The following is a 21,227-nucleotide window of genomic DNA, read 5'->3' as shown; positions in this document are numbered from 1 at the left end:
TTCAATTCAGCACGGTGCATTAAATGAATACCTCAACTAACCTCTGACTAGCATTGGCATGTGGGACTTCATGCAAAACTAATTTAGTCAACATAAATTTAGAAAACGTCTAGCTTGGGCTCTGTCAAAATAAGCAGTTGGTACCTAAGAAGGAAAACACAATGAATATTACATTTATCCTTTCATAATTACCAAATACAATCAGCATTCAAGGTAAGTCTTCGTCCTTCAGGTACCAGTTCGATCAGCATGGGGCTTCTCCAAAGGAGGGGCAAAGTTAAAGACAAGTTTTCCTTGCAGCAGCAAGGAATACAGGGGCAAAAGTTTATCATATGGGCAAGAAAGGTTAAAGTTTAAAGTTAAAGTCTCTAGGGTGAGAATTCTTTAGAGTCTATCTTTCTGGGATAGAGAAAAAGCATCAAAGTGTCATCAAAAGAAAAGTGTCAATGGCATAAAATGGCGTCGATAATGGTTCCAACAACGGCATCAAAATGGCGTGTCTTCTCTTCGTCCGGTCGGATTAAGTAAGAAAAGTTCAAAATTCTTCAGGTTCTTCCATTGGAGGGTCCATGGGATGATTTCTCTTTGACCAATGAATAGTGTCTTTTCTATTAATACTCATCTACGTGTAAGGTGTCCTTTGAGTTTTGGAACATAACTAGCAACAAAGTTGCCAATTAATTCTGCATCAGTGTCTTCATTGTCTTTACCTGCAGAAACTGACCTTGAGCTTCAAAGGGGGTGAAAGTTGCTTAACACACAACTTTTTGAGATACAATTATTAGTCATCTACTGGAAAAATACAGCTTTTAAAGATTCAAACACATCTGTGTTAATACAAGTGAAAACTACGCAGTTAAAATTGAGACCAGGCAACTAGGCCAAAGCCTCTGCTAAATTTTAAGCTGAGCATGTAACAGTTTCAATGAGAAAATCATAAAGTATAACTTCAAATATGACATATTAATACATTTTTGCCGATTTTCATGATTAATTAAGCTTGTTTTAAACTAGTGGTGACCTACTTCGTGGGCACATTTCTCTTCACATTTTATTTTTCTTTGCTAAAACAGATTGTTTATACGGTTTTGTTGCATGATATATAAATGTTTGTTAGTCTTTCTTTTTCTGCTTCATCAATCTCATTGAGCTTCCCTGGCTTCTGATAAACAAACGTGCTTATTTCAAACTTCTCACACACACATTCAAGGCAATACACAACTTAGGCCCCACCTACCTGAGCTGTTGCATCTCCTTACATCAACCACCCAGGCACCTCTACAACACAGAACTCTTACTTACACTCTTCCCACGCATTCACAGAACCAGATCAGGAGGGTGGTCATTCTCTTACATGGTTCCTAAAGAATGGAATGGCCTCCTACTCCACATTAGAGCCTCGTCCTCTCTTCTTGAATTCCGCAATAATCTGAAGACCTGGCTTTTCAATTAACCAAACTACCATAGTCAGGGCTAAGCAAACACACCTGCTCAGTGCCAGGACACTCCATGTTAAAGCCAATAGGCAGCTAAACTGAACAAAACATATAGGTGGTCATTCTGACCTCGGCGGTAAAAGGCGCCTACCGCCGGTCAGAAATCCTCCATAATTCCGCCGCGGTCGCGGTAACCTGCCACGGTCATTCTGACCCGCAGCAGCCAAACCTCCGAAAATCCGACAGCCACAACAGACCGCCAGACCAGCGGTCGGCGGAAAAGTGGAGGTGACCAAACCTCCACCGTCACGCCAACAGAAATACGCCCATGCCATTACGACCCACGAATCCACGCGGCGGTCTTTCAAACGCGGTTTTCCATTGGCGGTACACACCGCCGCGGTCAGAATACACACAAACGAACAAAACTCAGCCACATTGGACGATTTGAATTCCACACACCTGATACACATACACACACCACTCCCACACACACAATACAATATAAAACACACACCCACATCACCCACAAACCCCTTCGACCAAAATCCGAAAAGAAGCACTGAGAGACACATCAGCGATCACAGAATACCATCACACAGAGGCACACTACACCATCACCCACACAATATCCACACACAAAACAACACACACCACCACACTCAACACACTTAACTACACATACTCCACCCCACACATCATACACACCACTCCATGGCACCCCAAAGACACCCCCGCTTCTCAGACGAAGAACTCAGGGTCATGGTGGAGGAAATCGTTCGGGTAGAGCCCCAGCTCTTCGGCACACAGGTCCAATACACCAGCATTGCCCGGAGGACGGAGCTATGGCAGAGGATTGTCGACAGGGTCAACGCTGTGGGACAGCACCCCAGAAATCGGGAAGACATCAGGAAGCGATGGAACGACCTACGGGGGAAGGTGCGTTCCATGGTATCCAGGCACAACATCGCCGTGCAGAAGACTGGCGGAGGACCCCCACCTCAACCCCCACAATTTACAACATGGGAGGAGGAAGTCTTGAACATCCTGCATCCTGACGGCCTCGCAGGAGTCGGCGGAGGAATGGATTCTGGTAAGTTGAAGCTTCAATACTGCTTCCCCCCCACCTGCATGCCAAATCATACCCCAACCCTCACCCCCACCCTCACCCCCACCACCATCCTCACCCCCCCCAGCACACCTATTCCCTGCCAATGTCTCACCATCACAACCCACACATCCCAAAACCTAGGCCTGCATGCGTCCACTAAGCATGGACACCCATCACCAAAGCATGCCCAATGCATATACACATCCCCCCCACAAGCCACCCTCACCAAAGCCCCCACACACGAATGCCAGCACTTGGGGACACGGGAACCCACAGATACACCCATATGGCACACATTGAAACTATAACCATACCTCTATACCCCTGCAGGACCCGACCGCCAACACACCGCCACGGAGGGCCCAGAATTCTCCACACCCCCCACCCAAGAGGCCGTCAGCGATGACAGCAGCTCTGTCGACCTGGACACTGATGACCAGACCGGACCATCGGGGACCTCTGGACAGTCGGTTCCCCTCACACAGGCACAGGCCACTACAGACCCAAACCCCTCTGGGAACACCAGCACAGCTCCCACCCAGCGGGCCCATGCCGCTGTCTCCAGGGCGCGTCAATCTGCGGTGTGTCTACCACTACAGGGCACCCAGGATAACCCACCACCCCAACAACAACAGGGACCTGGGGGCAGTGGTAGTGGGCACACCGGCCAGGGGGCAGAGGCCCAGGGAAACAGGGCAACTCGGAGGGCAGCTGTGCGACAGGGGGGGGACGGGCCCAGGGAACCCACTCTCCACGAGGCCCTCACCACCATCATGGGAGCATACAACCGCTCCCAGGAGACGATGGCGACGGTACTGGCCCGGTTCCAGGAGATCCAGGTACTGCAGGCGGAACACTATCGGGGGTACAGGGAGGACATCAGAGCCCTCACCTCCACCCTGGTTACCATGGTAGGGCTGCTGCAGGACCTCATCAACACCAGGACGGACACTCAACAACAACAAAGGGCCCCTGCCACTAGCCTGGACCAAGAACAGCCAACCACCTCCGCCGGCGCTAGTGGACAGGAGGCCCCCGCACAACAGCAGCCCACCAGACCCCCACCTCCTGCAGGAGAAGAACCACCCCGCAAGAGGGCCCTGAGATCTCGCAAGAAGACAGAGTAGGATGTCAAGACCCCCGCCAGCAAAGGATACCACCTGATGTCATCCCACTGTCCCACATTGTCACCCTGTCCATCCTTGAACTGCCCATGCTCCATCTCTCCACAGGCCTATGGACAATGTACCTGTGTGACTGTTACTCTGGACTCTGCCATGGACATTCCTTCACCATAGCCCCCACCCACTTGAAACCACCCATCCCATTTTGAGCACTGAAATAAACACCTATTTTGCACAAAACTATCTGGAGTCTGGCTGTGATTTCAAAATATTGTAATTGACATGACAGTGCAAATATGTCCTTGTACATAGTGAAGTCAACAAACAGCTGCCACAAAGCTGTAGTCCATGGGGAAACGAAGCACAGGACTCGTAGTGGGGACCCCAGATCTGAAATAGGGAGGGAAAAGCCACAACTCAGTCATCATACACTGGGGCAAATAGACAGGCAGCAGAGATGCAGGAGAGTAGTTCACATTTACTAAATTATGTTTGAATTGTTACCTGTGTCCTATTGGAAGTACTGTTCAATGATTCTGTCCCAGTTGTCTGTTTCAGCCCCGTCGTCTTCCTCCTCGTCACTCTCCACAGGTTCCACAGCTGCCACAACACCACCGTCTCGACCATCCTCCTGCAGGAAAGGCACCTGGCGGCGCAAAGCCAGGTTGTGAAGCATGCAGCAGGCCACGATGATGTGACACACCTTCTTAGGTGAGTACATTAGGGATCCACCTGTCATATGCAGGCACCGAAACCTGGTCTTTAGGAGGCCGAAGGTGCGTTCGATCACCCTCCTAGTACGCCCATGGGCCTCATTGTACCGTTCCTCTGCCCTGGTCTGGGGATTCCTTACTGGGGTCAGTAGCCACGACAGGTTGGGGTACCCAGAGTCCCCCAATAGCCAAACACGGTGTCTCTCTAGCTGTTCCATCACGTAAGGGATGCTGCTATTCCTTAGGATGTAGGCGTCATGCACTGACCCAGGGAATTTGGCATTTACATGCAAGATGTACTGGTCAGCCAAACACACCACCTGGATGTTCATGGAATGGTAACTTTTTCTGTTCCTGTACACCTGCTCCCTGTCTCTTGGGGGAACCAAAGCCACATGGGTCCCATCAATGGCACCAATGACGCTGGGAATATGTCCAAGGGCGTAGAAATCACCCTTCACTGTAGCCAATTCGCCCACCTCAGGGAAAATTATGTAGCTCCTCACGTATTTCATCAGGGCAGACAACACTCTGGATAACACCTTCGAAAACATGGGCTGAGACATCCCAGAAGCAATTCCCACTGTTGTCTGAAATGACCCACTTGCCAAGAAATGGAGTACTGACAGGACCTGCACCAGAGGGGGAATCCCTGTGGGTTGGCGGATGGGGGACATCAGGTCGGGCTCCAGCTGGGCACACAGTTCTTGTATAGTGGCACGGTCAAGCCGGTAGGTCAGGATAATGTGGCGTGCTTCCATTGTCGACAGGTCCACCAGCGGCCTGTACACGGGAGGATTCATCCGTCTCCTCGCCAAACCCAGCGGACGGTGCCTAGGAAGGACAACATGGAGCACACAGTCAAGCAACCCACAGGTACGTACTCACAGCTTGCACAGTAAACGATTCTCTATGCAGTGAATGGCGTGTCTGAGTGGCTATGCAAGGCCTAGGCCTGTGTGACGCAGTTGAAATTGAGCCATGTGGACCCTCGAAATGGCGGCTGCCTGACCTGTGAAGTGTGACAATGGGATGTGAGGTCAATGCGCTGGCGTGGCACACCGCGGCGGTCGGCGGTCGAAGACCGCGGCGCGAAGCCGCATTGGTTAACATTGAAGCCTATGGGTTTCAGGAGCCAATGGCGAAGGGCGCCGGCGGTGGCGGTACGCACCGCCGCGGTACGCACCGCCGCAGACGTGACCGCCATTTTCTATCTACTTATTCACTTGCGACTTGAACTTTCACAGGAGAGGACCTATACTGCAAGTGTTGCTGTGACCTCGGTCTGGAAGGGACAATGGCTGCTGCGCCTGGGGAAAGGGCCCCTGCCTTCACTGGAGAAGAGTTGGAGAAACTTGTGGATGGGGTCCTCCCCCAGTATGCGCTACTCTACGGTCCTCCAGACCAACAAGTGAGTTTAATTCAATATGGATTTGGGGCCACTGGCTGGCTTGGGGGCCTGGCGGGGGGCCTGGCGGGGATGGGGGGCATGTTGGGCCTGGCGGGGGGCCTGGCGGGGGGCATGGCGGGGATGGGGGGCATGTTGGGCCTGGCGGGGGGCCTGACAGGGGGCATGGCGGGGATGGGGGGCATGTTGGGCCTGGCGGGGGGCCTGGCGGGGGGCATGGCGGGGATGGGGGGCATGTTGGGCCTGGCGGGGGGCCTGGCGGGGGGCATGGCGGGGATGGGGGGCATGTTGGGCCTGGCGGGGGGCCTGGCGGGGATGGGGGGCATGTTGGGCCTGGCGGGGGGCCTGGCGGGGGGCCTGGCGGGGATGGGGGGCATGGTGGGCCTGGCGGGGGGCATGGCGGGGATGGGGGGCATGTTGGGCCTGGCGGGGGGCCTGGCGGGGATGGGGGGCATGTTGGGCCTGGCGGGGGGCCTGGAGGGGGGCCTGGCGGGGATGGGGGGCATGTTGGGCCTGGCGGGGGGCCTGGCGGGGGGCATGGCGGGGATGGGGGGCATGTTGGGCCTGGCGGGGGCCTGGCGGGGGGCATGGCGGGGATGGGGGGCATGTTGGGCCTGGCGGGGGGCCTGGCGGGGATGGGGGGCATGTTGGGCCTGGCGGGGGGCCTGGCGGGGGGCATGGCGGGGATGGGGGGCATGTTGGGCCTGGCGGGGGGCCTGGCGGGGATGGGGGGCATGTTGGGCCTGGCGGGGGGCCTGGCGGGGATGGGGGGCGTTGGGCCACTGGCAACGAAAATGCAGACAAACTTGAACGTGGTATTTCTCCCTCCCTGTACGTGTCACATAGGTCCGCGCCCATGAGAAGATCGGGATTTGGCGTGCCATCGCCAAGGAAGTCCGGACCCTGGGGGTCCACCATCGACGGGGCACCCACTACCGCAAGAGGTGGGAGGACATCCGCCGCGGGACCAAGAAGACCGCTGAGTCTCTGCTGGGGATGGCCTCCCAACGTAGGCGGGGTGCCTGCCGTCAACTGACCCCCCTGATGTTCCGGATCCTGGCGGTGGCCTACCCTGATTTGGATGGGCGCATGAGGGCAGCACAGCAGACACAAGGGGGTGAGTACAAGCATTATCTACTCTGTTGTCGCGCAGTGGAGGTGTCTGGGTGGGGGAGGAGGGCTGTGGGTCCCCCTAGGCCAAGGCGATATCTGTAGGCTGGGCACCCCCGTAAGCCCCTGTGTCCCCAGCCACCACCCTCAGTAGTGTGTCAGTACAGCCATCCCTGGGCCGTGTCATCCATGGGTGCAGTTGTCAACTCTAGGTGTGTAGGGCATGTTCCACGGAATGCGTAGCGGACCCCAAGTGCGCAACTTAGTGCAGGGGGCATCTGTGTCTGTCATGTCCGCTAACTGTACCAGTGATCCATGTACTCAAAATCTCTTTATTTCTCTCTCCCCCCCCCTTTTTGTTTGTCTTTCTGTGCTTGTATGCATCAGCATCATCAGGCGGAGGAGAAGTGGCATCGGGGCAGGAGGGAGCTGCATCTCACATGGCCCAGGAGGGCCATGCCACAGAGTCTGACTGGACCAGTGAGACGGAGGGCGAGGGGAGCTCCACAACGGGGACGACTGGACCCTGCAGCGACACGGACACGTCCTCGGAAGGGAGCTCCCTTGCGGGGGTGGCACCATCCGTGCCCCCCGCCATTACAGGTACAGCCGCCACCCAGCGCACCATCTCCGCCCTCCCAGCAGCCCCTCAGCGTTCGCCCCGTGCCCGCTCTGCCAGGAAGCCGGGCATCTCCTTCGCCCCAGGCACCTCAGGCCCTGCCCCTGTTACCCCCGCTGCCCTCAGTGAGGAGGTCATTGACCTCCGAACGCTCATTGTTGGGCAGACTACCCTTTTGAATGCCATCCAGGGGGTGGAGAGGGAGGTTCATCGCAGCAATGCGTACCTGGAGGGCATTCATTCGGGTCAGGCTGCCCATCAGCGATCGTTCCAGGCTCTGGCCTCAGCACTGACAGCAGCCATTGTCCCTGTCTCCTGCCTCCCTCTACTAACTCCCTCCTCCCAGTCTCCTGTTCCTCTGCCTGTCCCACCCACACCATCAGACCAGCCTGCACACACCTCAACACCCAAGAGCAGCTCATCCAAACATAAGCACCACAGATCACGCAGACATTCACACAAGCAACATTCCGATGCAGACATGCCAACAGTCACTGCCACCTCTGTGACCCCCACCTCCTCGTCTCCCTCCTCCCTCCCTGTGACGTCTACACTCACACCTTCATTCACCTCACCATCAGCCAGTGTTTCCATCACCAGCACACCCTCCAGTCCAGTCCGCACACGTGCAGTCACCACCCCCACTGCCATTTACACGTCCCCTGTGTCCTCTCCCACTGTGTCTGTCACCCCCTCTTCCACACCACACAAACGCAGCCACCCACCCACCCAACAGCCACCCACCTCACGACAGCCTCCCGCTCCTGCACCTGCACCCAAAGACAGCAAACTTGTCTCGCCTACAACCACATCCTCTCCCTCCACTCCCATACCCACTGTACCTACCACTATCCATTGTCCCAAGAAAATCTATCTCTCTACTGCTACCTTCTTTCCTGACCCTGAGCCCCCCCCTCCTTCTCGTCGGGGTAAGAAGAGCACCTCAGCCACCACCAGCCCTGCAGCCCCCTTGACAAGGGTGCAGGGGTATTGGAGCCCACCAGCCCGCAGGTCTGGATCTTCGCCCAGCAGCAAGGGGACAGCCAACCCACCCCCTGGGAAGAGGAGCAGAAGGCGGAAGGGTCGCCGCCGGAGCCCGGATTCTATATCCCCCCAGGACACTAGCCAGCCACCGTCAACAGCCACAGCTCCAAAGGGAGGAAAGGGCCACAGACTCCCGACTAAGGAGGGCAAGGGCAGCAAGGCGGAGAAGTCAGGCAGCAGGCCTGCTGCCCATGGAGGACCCGTCACAGCTGCCCAGGAGGAGCCCGCAACCCCCATAGCCGCTGCCCCGGGAGGAACCGGCACAGCTGCCCCGGGAGAGCCCACCACCCCCATAGCCTCTGCCCAGGGAGGACCCAGCCCAGCTGGCCAGGAGGGCCCCACCACCCACAGCCCAGGTGGGCATTGAAGGAGCACCATCCCCGCTGCCCAGGAGGGCACCACCAGGCAATGAGCAGTTGGCCATAGAATGTCCGCCGTCTCCAGCACCGCTCCGCTGGGGACCGCCGTCTCAAGAACCGCTGAACTGGGCCCTTCAAGGCAAGAACCGCTGAACTGGGCCCTTCAAGGCAAGAACCGCTGAACTGGGCCCCGCCGTCTCCAGCACCGCTCCGCTGGGGACCGCCGTCTCAAGAACCGCTGAACTGGGCCCTTCAAGGCAAGAACCGCTGAACTGGGCCCTTCAAGACAAGAACCGCTGAACTGGGCCCTTCAAGGCAAGAACCGCTGAACTGGGCCCCGCCGTCTCCAGCACCGCTCCGCTGGGGACCGCCGTCTCAAGAACCGCTGAACTGGGCCCTTCAAGGCAAGAACCGCTGAACTGGGCCCTTCAAGGCAGGAACCGCTGAACTGGGCCCTTCAAGGCAAGAACCGCTGAACTGGGCCCCGCCGTCTCCAGCACCGCTCCGCTGGGGACCGCCGTCTCAAGAACCGCTGAACTGGGCCCTTCAAGGCAAGAACCGCTGAACTGGGCCCTTCAAGGCAAGAACCGCTGAACTGGGCCCTTCAAGGCAAGAACCGCTGAACTGGGCCCTTCAAGGCAGGAACCGCTGAACTGGGCCCTTCAAGGCAAGAACCGCTGAACTGGGCCCTTCAAGGCAAGAACCGCTGAACTGGGCCCTTCAAGGCAAGAACCGCTGAACTGGGCCCTTCAAGGCAAGAACCGCTGAACTGGTCCCTTCCAGGCAGGAACCGCTGGCCCTTTGGCAGACGTGGCAGGGCAGGATCTGTCTCGGGCAGGGCTGCAGGATGTCCACTGGCCAACATGCCTCCTCCAGTGGCAGTGGAGTCTGTTATGGACTGTTTGGACTGTGGCTTTGCTCTCCCCAGGATGGCCCAGTGGGCAGGCCACCCACTGTATGGACTGTATGGACTGTGGCTTTGCTCTCCCCAGGATGGCCCAGTGGGCAGGCCACCCACTGTATGGACTGTATGGACTGTGGCTTTGCTCTCCCCAGGATGGCCCAGTGGGCAGGCCACCCACTGTATGGACTGTATGGACTGTGGCTTTGCTCTCCCCAGGATGGCCCAGTGGGCAGGCCACCCACTGTATGGACTGTTTGGACTGTGGCTTTGCTCTCCCCAGGATGGGCCAGTGGTCATGGAGTCCCCTTGTGGATCTGGCGTTGTGTACTCAAGTGGCTGAGGTGCCCCCCCTTCCCTTCCCCCTGAGGTGCCTGTCCTTTTTTCTTTCTGATGCCCCTGCAGTGTTCTCTCCGTGGAGTTCTTGTCGTGGGACTGGGCCTTGCCCCTTTTCTCAGGACCCCTGTGGTCCACGGACAGTGGTTGGACTACATTTAGTAGATGTATATATTTTGTACATAGTTTATTTATTTATTGGGATTACTGCTGTCCATTTTTCAATATATCTGCCCGTTTATGATCTCTTCTTTTGGTCTTTGCATTATTTCGGAGGGGGGGGTTTGTGGGTTGTGACAGTGATGTGTGTGTTGTAGTGGGTGTGGGTGGGTGGGTGTGTGCCGGTAATCTTTTCCCTCCCCTGTGTCGTAGGTGCAGTACTCACCGATGTCTTCCGCGCCGCCGGGCGTGCTCCTGGTACAGGAGCAGGTATAGGAGTGCGGGGATGACCTGCAACTCGGGTTCCATACTGCCGGAATCTCGCGTGGAGTATGTGGAGGTGAGCGTTTTCCCGTTCGTAGTCTGTTTCCGCCGTGTTTTTATCGGCGGTGCTCCCGCCCCGGAAAAGGTGGCGGATTGGTGGGTCGTGATAGGGTGGGCGGTACATTGTCTGCCGCCTGCCTGTTGGCGGGGACCGCCGCGCTGTTTGTTTGTTCCGCCGTGGCGGTCGGAGTGTTAATGTGGCGGGCTGTGTTGGCGGTTCCCGCCAGGGTCAGAATTGCATATTTTGGACCACCGGCCTGTTGGCGAGTTGGCCGCCGCTTTATCACCGACCGTCAGGGTCAGAATGAGGGCCATAATGTGCTACTGGTGAACATTGAGCAACTAATATGCGCAGTGGTGAAACACAAAGTCATTGGTCAAACACAACTAATAGCATCACAGTAAGGAGGACAACAGGCATGCACAAAACGGTCCTGAGCGCAAGCAGAAAGCTGTGAGAAGGGGGGGGGGGGCAGGCATGCACAAAAGTGGGCTGAACGCAAGGAGAAAACAAAGAGAAGGAGGGAAAGGCAGACAGCAGGCTGAGCGCAATGACAAAGCAGGGAGAAGGAGGGATAGGAGGGAAGCAGGCGAATGCATTGTTAATCTATTGGAGCGCAATCTGTATGTGTCTGTGGCGAGTTGGTTATTTCTAGTCTTCTTCTGGTGAGAGCAGAGGTCATGGTTCTCCCTTTAATTGCTAAGAATATGCAAATGTGAAAATCACCTGGAAGCTTTGCGGATTTAGCTCCACCCTGCCCACTTTAGTAGTATCCAAAGGTCTTCCTGCCTTTCGCCAGGATGATGGAGAGCTTAAGAAGCGTCCCCTGCATGTTACACAGCGATTTGGGTGAGGAGTTCTTGATGCCAAGGAATATAAGGACATCTTCACCAAACAAAGAATTACTCACTTCATATATTGAAGAGGAAATACCCTTGTTTGGTGGAGATTTACCTCTTTGTAGCCTTGTTATCTTCTCTTTAGGAGGATTCATATGATCACATATTTCAGGATAAAGATGCACCAGGAACAATCATATTGGCAAAATGCACACAAGGTCACTGTTCACATTTCCTTGTGCTCCATTACGCAGCTGTAGTTTAGAAAATGTACTGGACATTTACCCAAGGAGGCATAAAGAACTTCACTTGGATAGATATTTTGTGCAAAACTGTGGAGTCTTGCTGGATAAAAAGGCAGACGAGGTTCCTTTGTGGCGGAGTCACTCACACAGTTACTGCCATACCCGCAGAGACACAGCCACTCACAGATGCACCCAGACACTCAAGCACCCACTCACAGACCCACTCAGACATTTACACATCCACTCACACACCCTCTCAAACATTCATGCACCTATTCACAGACCGACTCAGACTCATGCATCCACTCACAGACCCAGTAAGAGACTCATGCACTCACAGACACACTAGGAAATTCATGCACCCACTCACAGATGAACTCAGAGACTCATGTAGCCACTCACAGACCTACTCAGACACTCATGCACCCACTAACAGATGCACTTAGATATTCATGCACCCACTCACAGACCCACTCAGAGACTCATGCACCCACTCAGAAACTCATGCACTCTCTCACAGACCCACTCAGAGACTCATGCACCCACTCACATACCCACTGAGACTCACACACCCATTAACAGATCCACTGAGACTCATGCACTCACTCACTGACCCACCTAGACACATATCACCCCCTCACAGACCCACTCAGACATTCACGCACCCACTCACAGACCTACTCACACACTCATGCACCCGCTCAGGCTCATGCACCCACTCACAGACCCACCCATACACTCATGCACCAACTGACAGACCCACTTAGACACTCTTGCACCCATTCACATACCCACTCAGAGACTCATGCACCTACTCACAGACCTTCTCAGACACTCACAACCCACTGAGAGACCCACCTAGACACTCGCACACCCAATCAGAGACCTACTGAGATACTTATGCACTCACTGACACACTCACTGTCAAAGCTTAGTGGTTACAGTTAGGAAATACTTTTCAGAAAACCTTATAAATTCACTTAAAAATTAATGGTTACAGGGACGTTATAGTTAGGAAACAACTTTAAAAACATAGAAATTCAGTTAAAAAACAGATATCATAGGGACGTTAAAGTTAGGCTCACATTTCACTTATACAAAACCAGTGAAATTGAGCAGTTACAGTTACCAGAGCTAACTATAACTTACACTCCCGCAATGCACTGCTTATGACTTCACATATTACATCACTCATGACATGGTGACATCACTGATGACATCACTGAATACATCTCAAATGACATCACTGATGACATCATCCACAGAAGCACTCACACACCCATTCACATGCCTGTACAGCCTCTCATACACCACTTACACACCCACACAACCACTCACATACCCATTCACAGACCCATACAAGTACTCACACAACCACTTACTCATCCATAGTGCCACTCACACACCCACACACTCCCTCATCAGGCACTCACACAACCATTCACTCACCCATACAGCTACACTCATACAACCAGTCATTTACCCAGCTAGTCACAGTACCCCACACTCAAACTACAGCTACTTACACACCCACTTATTCACCTATACAGCCACTCACACACCCACTCACTCACCCATAAAGCTCCTCAACACAGCAACTCACCCATAAAGCACTCACACACCCACACAGCCACTTACATACCCATTCACAAACCCATACAAGCACTCACAAATCTGCTCACTCAGCCATACATCTATTCACACAGATACTTACACATCAGCTCACTTAACCAAACAGCTATTCAAACAGCCACTCATTCACTCACCCATACAGCAACCTACACAGCCAGTCATTCACTCATACAGCCATTCAGACACCCACGCACCCACCCATACAGTCACTTAAACACCCACTCACCCATACAGCCACTCACAGTCACACAGCCACTCACATAATATATGTTAGAAATAGTTACATTCATTAGAAGTACAAAAAGTATACAATTTTAACTTTTATAGTACCTTAAGTATACAATTTTATCTTTTGTAGTACCTTGGCATATCTGCTTAACACTCATAAACCTTTAGAAAACTTTTAGAAAACACTCACACTCACTGGATGATGTAATCAGTGATGTAATTTGAGATGTTCTCAGTGATGTCATCAGTGACGTCACTGACCAAGCAGTGCATTGCGTAACCTTTGTTTTTTTCAGTGAATAAATATACGACTGTGAATATAAATTTGAGCCTAACTATAACACCCCTGTAACCTTTGTTTTTTTCAGTGAAAAAAATAAATTAAAAAATATGTATATGTATATCTACTGATGAAAATTCTGCGGCCAATCCCCCTACAACCACCTTACCCTGCGCCATGCACAGCCTTTGGCCATGCGTGATGGGATCGGTGTCAAGGCTTGGCCTTTTGCCCCCTAACACCACCCAACCACAAACCTTGCACGGCCTTCGGCCGTGCGCGGGGGAGGTTTTTGTGGCCCTAGGTCCAGCCTCCTATAACCACAACAACCCTGTGGCAGACACAGACTTTGGGCATGTGCAATCGTGGTGGGATGCAGGGCCTGACCTGTGGCCAGGCCCAGCAACAACACCCTTCAAGCTCCAAACTCCCTGCCATAGACAGCTGAAGGGGTTTGGAGCTGAAAGGGGGCAGCATAATTTATTTATATATATATAGGGGGCCACAAGGGCCCCTTTGGGCCCCAGGGACCACCACCTCTCCATGTTACCTAATAAAACTTCTTGGTGGGGCACGCAAACCACCCTTGGGCCGAAGACACCACAACCTCACTGGGGCAACATTAAATAAATAAATTGGTGGGCGGCACCAACCCCCGCTGGGCCCCAGGTACCACCACCTACCTGGGGCTACATAATAAAAAAAAAAACTTAGGGGGGTGTACAACCCCCCCCCCCCAGGACCCAGGGACCACCACCTTGTCGGGACAACATGAATAAATAAATGGAGGACCACCAAGAAAGAAAACAGCTAGCTCCCGAGGGTGGGCACCTCAGGAGGTAGCAGGAGCCAGCCCTTGGGGGTGGCAGTCCCAGGGCCATATATGGCTCCAGGAAGGGGGGCGCATGCCCCCTCTCCTTATTTTAATTTGGCTCCTGGGAGGTTGTGTTCCCCAAGGGTCCACAACAGACCCCCTGCTTTAATGTTATTTGAGCCCACATGCATGGTTTAAAATATTGACCTGGGGAGATGTGATCCCCGGGGTAGCAATTACTTTTAAAGTACATTGCCCCGGGAAAGTGGCTCCCCTGCATATTTTTTAATCATAGTCCAGGGGATGTGGTGATTCCCGGGGATATTAAAAGCCCCAGGAGCTCTCCCTGGATCCTTGTCCCTAGATATACAAATGTATTTTCTCTTTAATATCTCAAAAACTCCTGAATGGGTTTACACCAAATAAAAAAGATTGTGCTCTGCAGACCAAAAGATACCTTTTTGCTAAATTTGGTGTAATTCTGCCCAGCGGTTCGGGCTGCAGGCATGCCTAAAGAGTCTATAGGAATTAACATGGGAAACACACTTTTTTTGACTCCCCCCTTATCTCGGCCTCCTGTTGATGGATCATCGCAAAACTTTTGATGCACAACAAGATCATTGGGCACATTTGTTTTGGACAATTTTTGGAAGATTAGTCAAACAATGCCAAAAATAAAGGCAAGTAAAAAAAACCTTTTCCAATGGAAACTAGATCCTAACTATACCTAACTATAACTACCTACCGGCAATATATATATTTAGAGAGAGAGCGAGAACGAACTCTGGGTAGTTCACAAATTTAGGTGGAGAGCAGCTCTCTTATCAAGCACCCTCTAGATTTACTCACCTCCAGCGTCACTGTAGATTTATGCACCTCAAATGTCTGTTTTTCTAGCAAAGTTTTTAAGCATAGGATCAGCACAGTGCAATCCATGCTGAGCTAGAAAATGACAAAGTATTTTGCCATTTAAACAGCAAAGTCTTTAAGCATAGGATTAGCACAGTGCCATCCTTGCAAGCTGAAAATGATAAAAGCCTTTCACCACTTCAGGTACAGTATTACAGCTTTGAATTGGGCAAATAAAATCCATGCAAATTTGGAATGAGCAAAAAGAACCCCTGACATGTGTTTTGCTATTGTTATAGCGCTTCAGAGAGGTTTAGCTTTGCCCAGATGCACGGGAGCACCCAGTATGATCAAAACAAAACCCTTTTTAATGGTTAGAGTGATGCATAAATTATGCAAAAGAGAAGAGAAAACTCTGGTTAGTTCCCACATTTAGGTGGAAAGCAGCTCCAGTGCAGAGCATCCTACAACACCAGCGACACTCTAGATTTGCTCACCTCAAATGTCTGTATTTGTAGCAAAGTTTTTAAGCATATATATTCACTGAAAAAAACAAAGGTTAAAGTTACGTTATGGTTAGGTGAAATGTTCAGTAACAATGTAACATTTTAAACTAAAAATCACAGAAATTCACCAGTTGTAGTTATCCCCAGTAACTATAACTAGTTTCCCTGCCATGCAGAACTTTCTTGTTAATATTTTCATTAGAAATATTGCAGTGGTGTTATCAATGATGTCATAGAAGATGACATCAGTTATAGTTATAGTTATAGTTACCTTAGGGCACAAGTTATAGTTATGTGAGATAATTATAACTGGTGAGGTGGGCCTTTGCCCCTGTGCCTATTTAAGCTCCTGGGACCCCATTGCACTGGGGCCAAATGTAATTAAAAGAAGAGGGGCACGGGAATCCCTCCCAGAACCACCTTTGGGCCCCAGGGACCCCCATCGCTCTGAGCCAAATTCATCAAAAAGGTTAGGGGTCTGCATGGCCCCCCTCCCTGAGCCTTCTAAAGCCCTAGGGACCTCATTCCCCAGAGCTGTTTCATTTAAAATGGGAGGGGGACATTGTGGTCCCCCTCCCCCAAGCCTCCTTGGCCTCAGCAACCCTATCACTCAGGGAGGTATTTTATACAAAATGGGAGGAGGGTCTTGTGGCGTCCTTCCCGGAGCCTTCTAGAGTCCCAGGGACACCATACTCCAGGACCTATCTTTGTAATAAGTGGATGCCACAGTGCCCACCCAAGGCACCCACCAACCAGCACATTGGGGCCCACTGGGTAAGACCTAGGGCCCGCACCCTACAGCCAGCTCTCTGCATGGTGTGGGAGCTGGCATTGTTCCTGCCATGAGGAAGCAGTTTCTGTTTGCATGTTCTCTTCCAGCAGAAGCAATATGTGTTTTCTTTTCCTGCCGGCACTAAGGCGGACAGGGAAATGAACAGAGGTCTGTTCCCAACCAGCGGGAGCATGTTTAAATCTCCCGTTGACTGGGAGTAGACTTGTATGTTTGCTCCCATTTGGTCGGAGATTTAAGTCTGCTCCCACCAGACGCAAGGAAACATATGTTTCCATGCCCACAGTAGTGCAGGCAGGGTAACTACAGTGTCCCAGGCGGTGGGCTCCCCAGGATACAGTCACTGAGCTAGGCCCAGCGGATGGGTTTCCTGGGAGCCTTTAAAGGCTCTGGGAAGGAGGCTAGAGGGTCCTACTCCCTTCTAAAAAGTGTCACGGCCCCAGGGGATGTCATCCTCTGAGCCTTTTTACTTATCCGGGAAGAGGGGCTGCGTGGACCCCCCTTCTTGTTTAAATAATATTTCAGCCCAAGGGAACGGGGTCTCCAGGGGCCTAACTTGGCTTGGGGAGGATGGCTGTGTGCCCCTCCACCCCTTTGTTATTACATATTAGCCCACACTGCTCCCTCCCTGAATCTATTTTGGCCCCAAGGACCCCACCCCCACGAGGTCTAATGCACTTAATAAGGAGAGGGGCAGCTTGGCCCTCCTCCCCGAGCCTTATTAGGCCCTAGGGACCCCATCCCTCAGCACTGTATTTATTTTCAAAAGAGAGGAGGATCCATTTAGCCTCCCTCACCCGGCCTTCTCAGGCCCAGGGGATCCCATCACCCGTGGCCATGTTTTATTTTTTAAAAGGGAAGGGGAGCACACAGCCCTCTTCCCTTATCCTTATTAGGGCCTGTGGATCCCATTCCCTGAGACACACATAAATTAAAGGTGGGTGCCCTGGTACCCACCTGGGGCACTCACCAAGTACTCATTAAGGGCTAAGGGCTAAGGGGGAGCCCCAGGGCCCTTGCGTCCCCAATTGGCTTCTCATTTGGTGTGGGAGCCAGCATTTCTCCTGCCCACAGGGAGCAGCTATTAAGGTTGCTCCCTCCAGGCAGGAGCAATATCTTGATCTGTTTCCCTGCCCACATCAGTACAAACAGATCTCAAGTCTGCTCCCAGTCTGCAGGAGAATTTTTTAACCTCCCACTCACTGGGAGCAGGCTTTGGGTTTGCTCCTGTTATGCAGGAGTTTTAAAAATGCTCTTGCCAAGTGGGAACAAACTCAAGTTGCCGGGACCTCACCAGTGAGGGCAGGGAAACTGCTGTGTCCAGGGGTGGGCTCTCTGGGACACACCAGGGACAAACCAAGTGAGCCAGCCACTCAGAATAGGTTCCCCCGGGCCATTAAAAGTTCAAGGAGGGGGGCGCATGGCTCGACTCCCTTATGATTTAAGTAGAAGCCCTGGGCGTTGAGGTCCACAGGGCATTTTAAAGGCTTGGTGTGGGGGGCCACATGCCCCCCCCCTTAAAATTTACTTTAGGACCTGGGGGTGGGGTCCCCAAGGCCAAATACAGCTCAAGGAGGGGGGTCACGTGTCCCACTCCTCTTGATAAATACATTGGAGTTTAAAAAATGCTCCTGCTAGGCAGGAGAAAATACACATTTCCTTGCCCTCACCACTGGGGCCATTAAAGGTTCAAGGAGGGGGGCTGTGCAGCTCCCCTTTTATAATTTAAGTAGCGACACTGGGGGATAGGGTCTCCTGGTCCATTTAAAGGCTGCATGTCCCCCCCTCCTCTTTATAAATACATTTGGCCCTGGGGGTGGGTCCCAAGGGCTTAAATGGCTCAGATAGGGGAGCCGCAGGCCCTCCTCCCCTGAAAAATTAAATTGAGCCCCAGGGATGGGGTCCCGGTACCGAAAATGGCTCAAGAAAAGGGGTAATGCAGCACCTTGCCATTATAAATAGATTGGGCCGGGGGAAAGAGATCCCCTTGGCTGAGAATTGCTCAGGGGCCCTACTGACACCCTATTGCCATATATATATATGTATATATATATATATATATATATATATTCTTTTGGCAGCTTCTCTTTATTTATTTTTCTGTGATCCTGTGGGATCACACCAACATTAGCTGATTTTTTGTACATTTTAGCCCAATGGGGTCCTTCTGGGTCCCTCTGAGTTCCCCCATGGGGCTTAGGGGCACGGCATCCCTACCCTGCCTCCTTATATTGGTTTTTCCCCAAGTTTAGGACAGGGGTCTAAGTCCCCAAGCCCTGTAATGGTTGGCAGCAACATTTTTCACATGTTGCTGGCAGTCAATCAGTGCACTCAGTTCTGTGGGAGTCTGATCCCAGGGGAGCGATAATGCCCAGGGGATAAACAGCTTTATTTTTTAAAATTGGGTTTGAAGGGACTCTTGGGAGAGGCCCTCAAATCCAAGCGCCCAGATATAAAAATATTTTTAAACCTTAATTTCTCAGAAACTACTGAATGGATTTACTTCAAATCACAAACAGAATGTTTTCTGGGCCAAGACATGGCTTCCTTCCAAATTTGATGTAATTCTGTTCTGAAGTTTTTGCCGTAACTATGCCAAAAGTCTGAATGGGGATTTTGAGTTTTGGGACTCCACCCCATCTTTTCGACTCACGCTTGACTGATCCCCCAAAACTGTCCATGCACTTACGAGGCAAAAAGAGCACTTTTTTTAAAGGTTTGTGAAGATTTGTGAAGCGGGCCAAAGTTATTAGCAACTCAAAACATACATTTCCTATGGAAATGCTGACCTAACTATAATTACCCAGTGGCAATCACCATTAGGTAATATGCATACATATATATATATATATATATATATATATATATATATATATATATCTCATGCAAACTATTCACTCCACCAACGGTCCTTCTTTTTCTCAGGTACTGTGTGAAAGAATGGCCACAGCCACTCTATGTCTTTGCGAAGTGAAGTTTTATTGATATAAACTTCGAAAAACCCAACACGGTTAGGAAATCCTTGTTTCCTTGATCACTGACCCCCCCCCCAATATTAGTTAAGGCATTTTGCCCCAGACAGATGGTGGCCCCCAGGACAAATATAAGGGGGCCCCATGCACCCCTTCTTTATATTTTCAATGCCCCGAGACCTGGCCAACCTGGGGGCTTATTAAAAAAACAAGCATAGGAGATGGCGCTTGTTTTTATTTTCAATTATTACCGTGAATTTGCGACATCATTTGATGTTTCATGGGAAGAGGACATACTTATGATAACTTTGGATGTGTCCACTCTCTACATGAGTATACAACATCATGATAGGTTGAGAGCGGTACAACACTTTCTGAGACTACGACCTTTGAAGTTTTATGTGCACAATGTTATGCTGCTCAAAATGATGCCGTGGTGTTTGACTCGAAACATTTTCGTGTTCAATGCAAATTTGCATATGGACTGGTGGGAGGAGCAGATTCTCTATAATGCTGATATGGAAGAATGAACAGGGAAAATCTTATGCTGGGTAAGATTTATAGATGACCTGTTTGTGTTGTGGCAATGGGATGAAACCTCAGCTAAACAATTTGACAAGGTCATTAATGAGAATGGGTTAAATCTGCATTTCACATGCAATATTAGTAAAATCCAGGTGGATTTTCTAGGTGTTAGAAATTTGGTAAAAGAATCTAGGCTGGTAACAACAATGTTCAGGAAACAACCAACAGGAAACAGCACATAGCATGCCCAAAGCTTTCATCCTGCAGCCTTGAGACAAAGTATCCCTTACAGAAAACTTTCAGGGGCAAAATGCATTTGCAGCACCCAGTCCCAGTTTGAGACTACACAGAAAGATATGATATCTACATGAACTAGAGGGTATTCAGAAACCACCTTATACTGAGTTAAATCTAGAGTTTCAAACTTTGGGAGGGAAGAAATTCTCTTTGGATAGAAGGAAAAGGAGGGGAATAAAAGAATGAAGGAGGCAAATACAGTGAGGTTTATTACAACATACAATGATAGACACCCACAGCTCCGGAAAGCAATAGTTAGGCACTGGCATTTACTTAAGAGTGACCCACTAGTTGGAGGAGCTATTGCCAGTAGACCACAGATCACTTTTAGGAAAGCGAGGTCCATGAGAGATTATTTAGTAAGAAGTGAAGTGACTGACAAGAAGCACACATGGCTTAAACCTACATTGGGTTATCACAAATGCCTGAAGTGTAAAGCATGTGAGAACAAGAGAATATGACAGAGTTCCAGAAACCTTTTGGGAAAACGATCAGTATAAGAAAGTCTTTGAACTGCAAAACTGAGTTTGCAGTTTATGTGCTATCTTGCCCTTGCTCAAAGACGTATGAAGGGAGTACGGTTGTCCTGGTGCATAAGTGCATAC

The sequence above is a fragment of the Pleurodeles waltl genome, chromosome 10 (assembly GCF_031143425.1).
Source record: "Pleurodeles waltl isolate 20211129_DDA chromosome 10, aPleWal1.hap1.20221129, whole genome shotgun sequence".
NCBI lineage: Eukaryota > Metazoa > Chordata > Amphibia > Caudata > Salamandridae > Pleurodeles > Pleurodeles waltl.
This window is presented reverse-complemented; position numbering follows the sequence as displayed.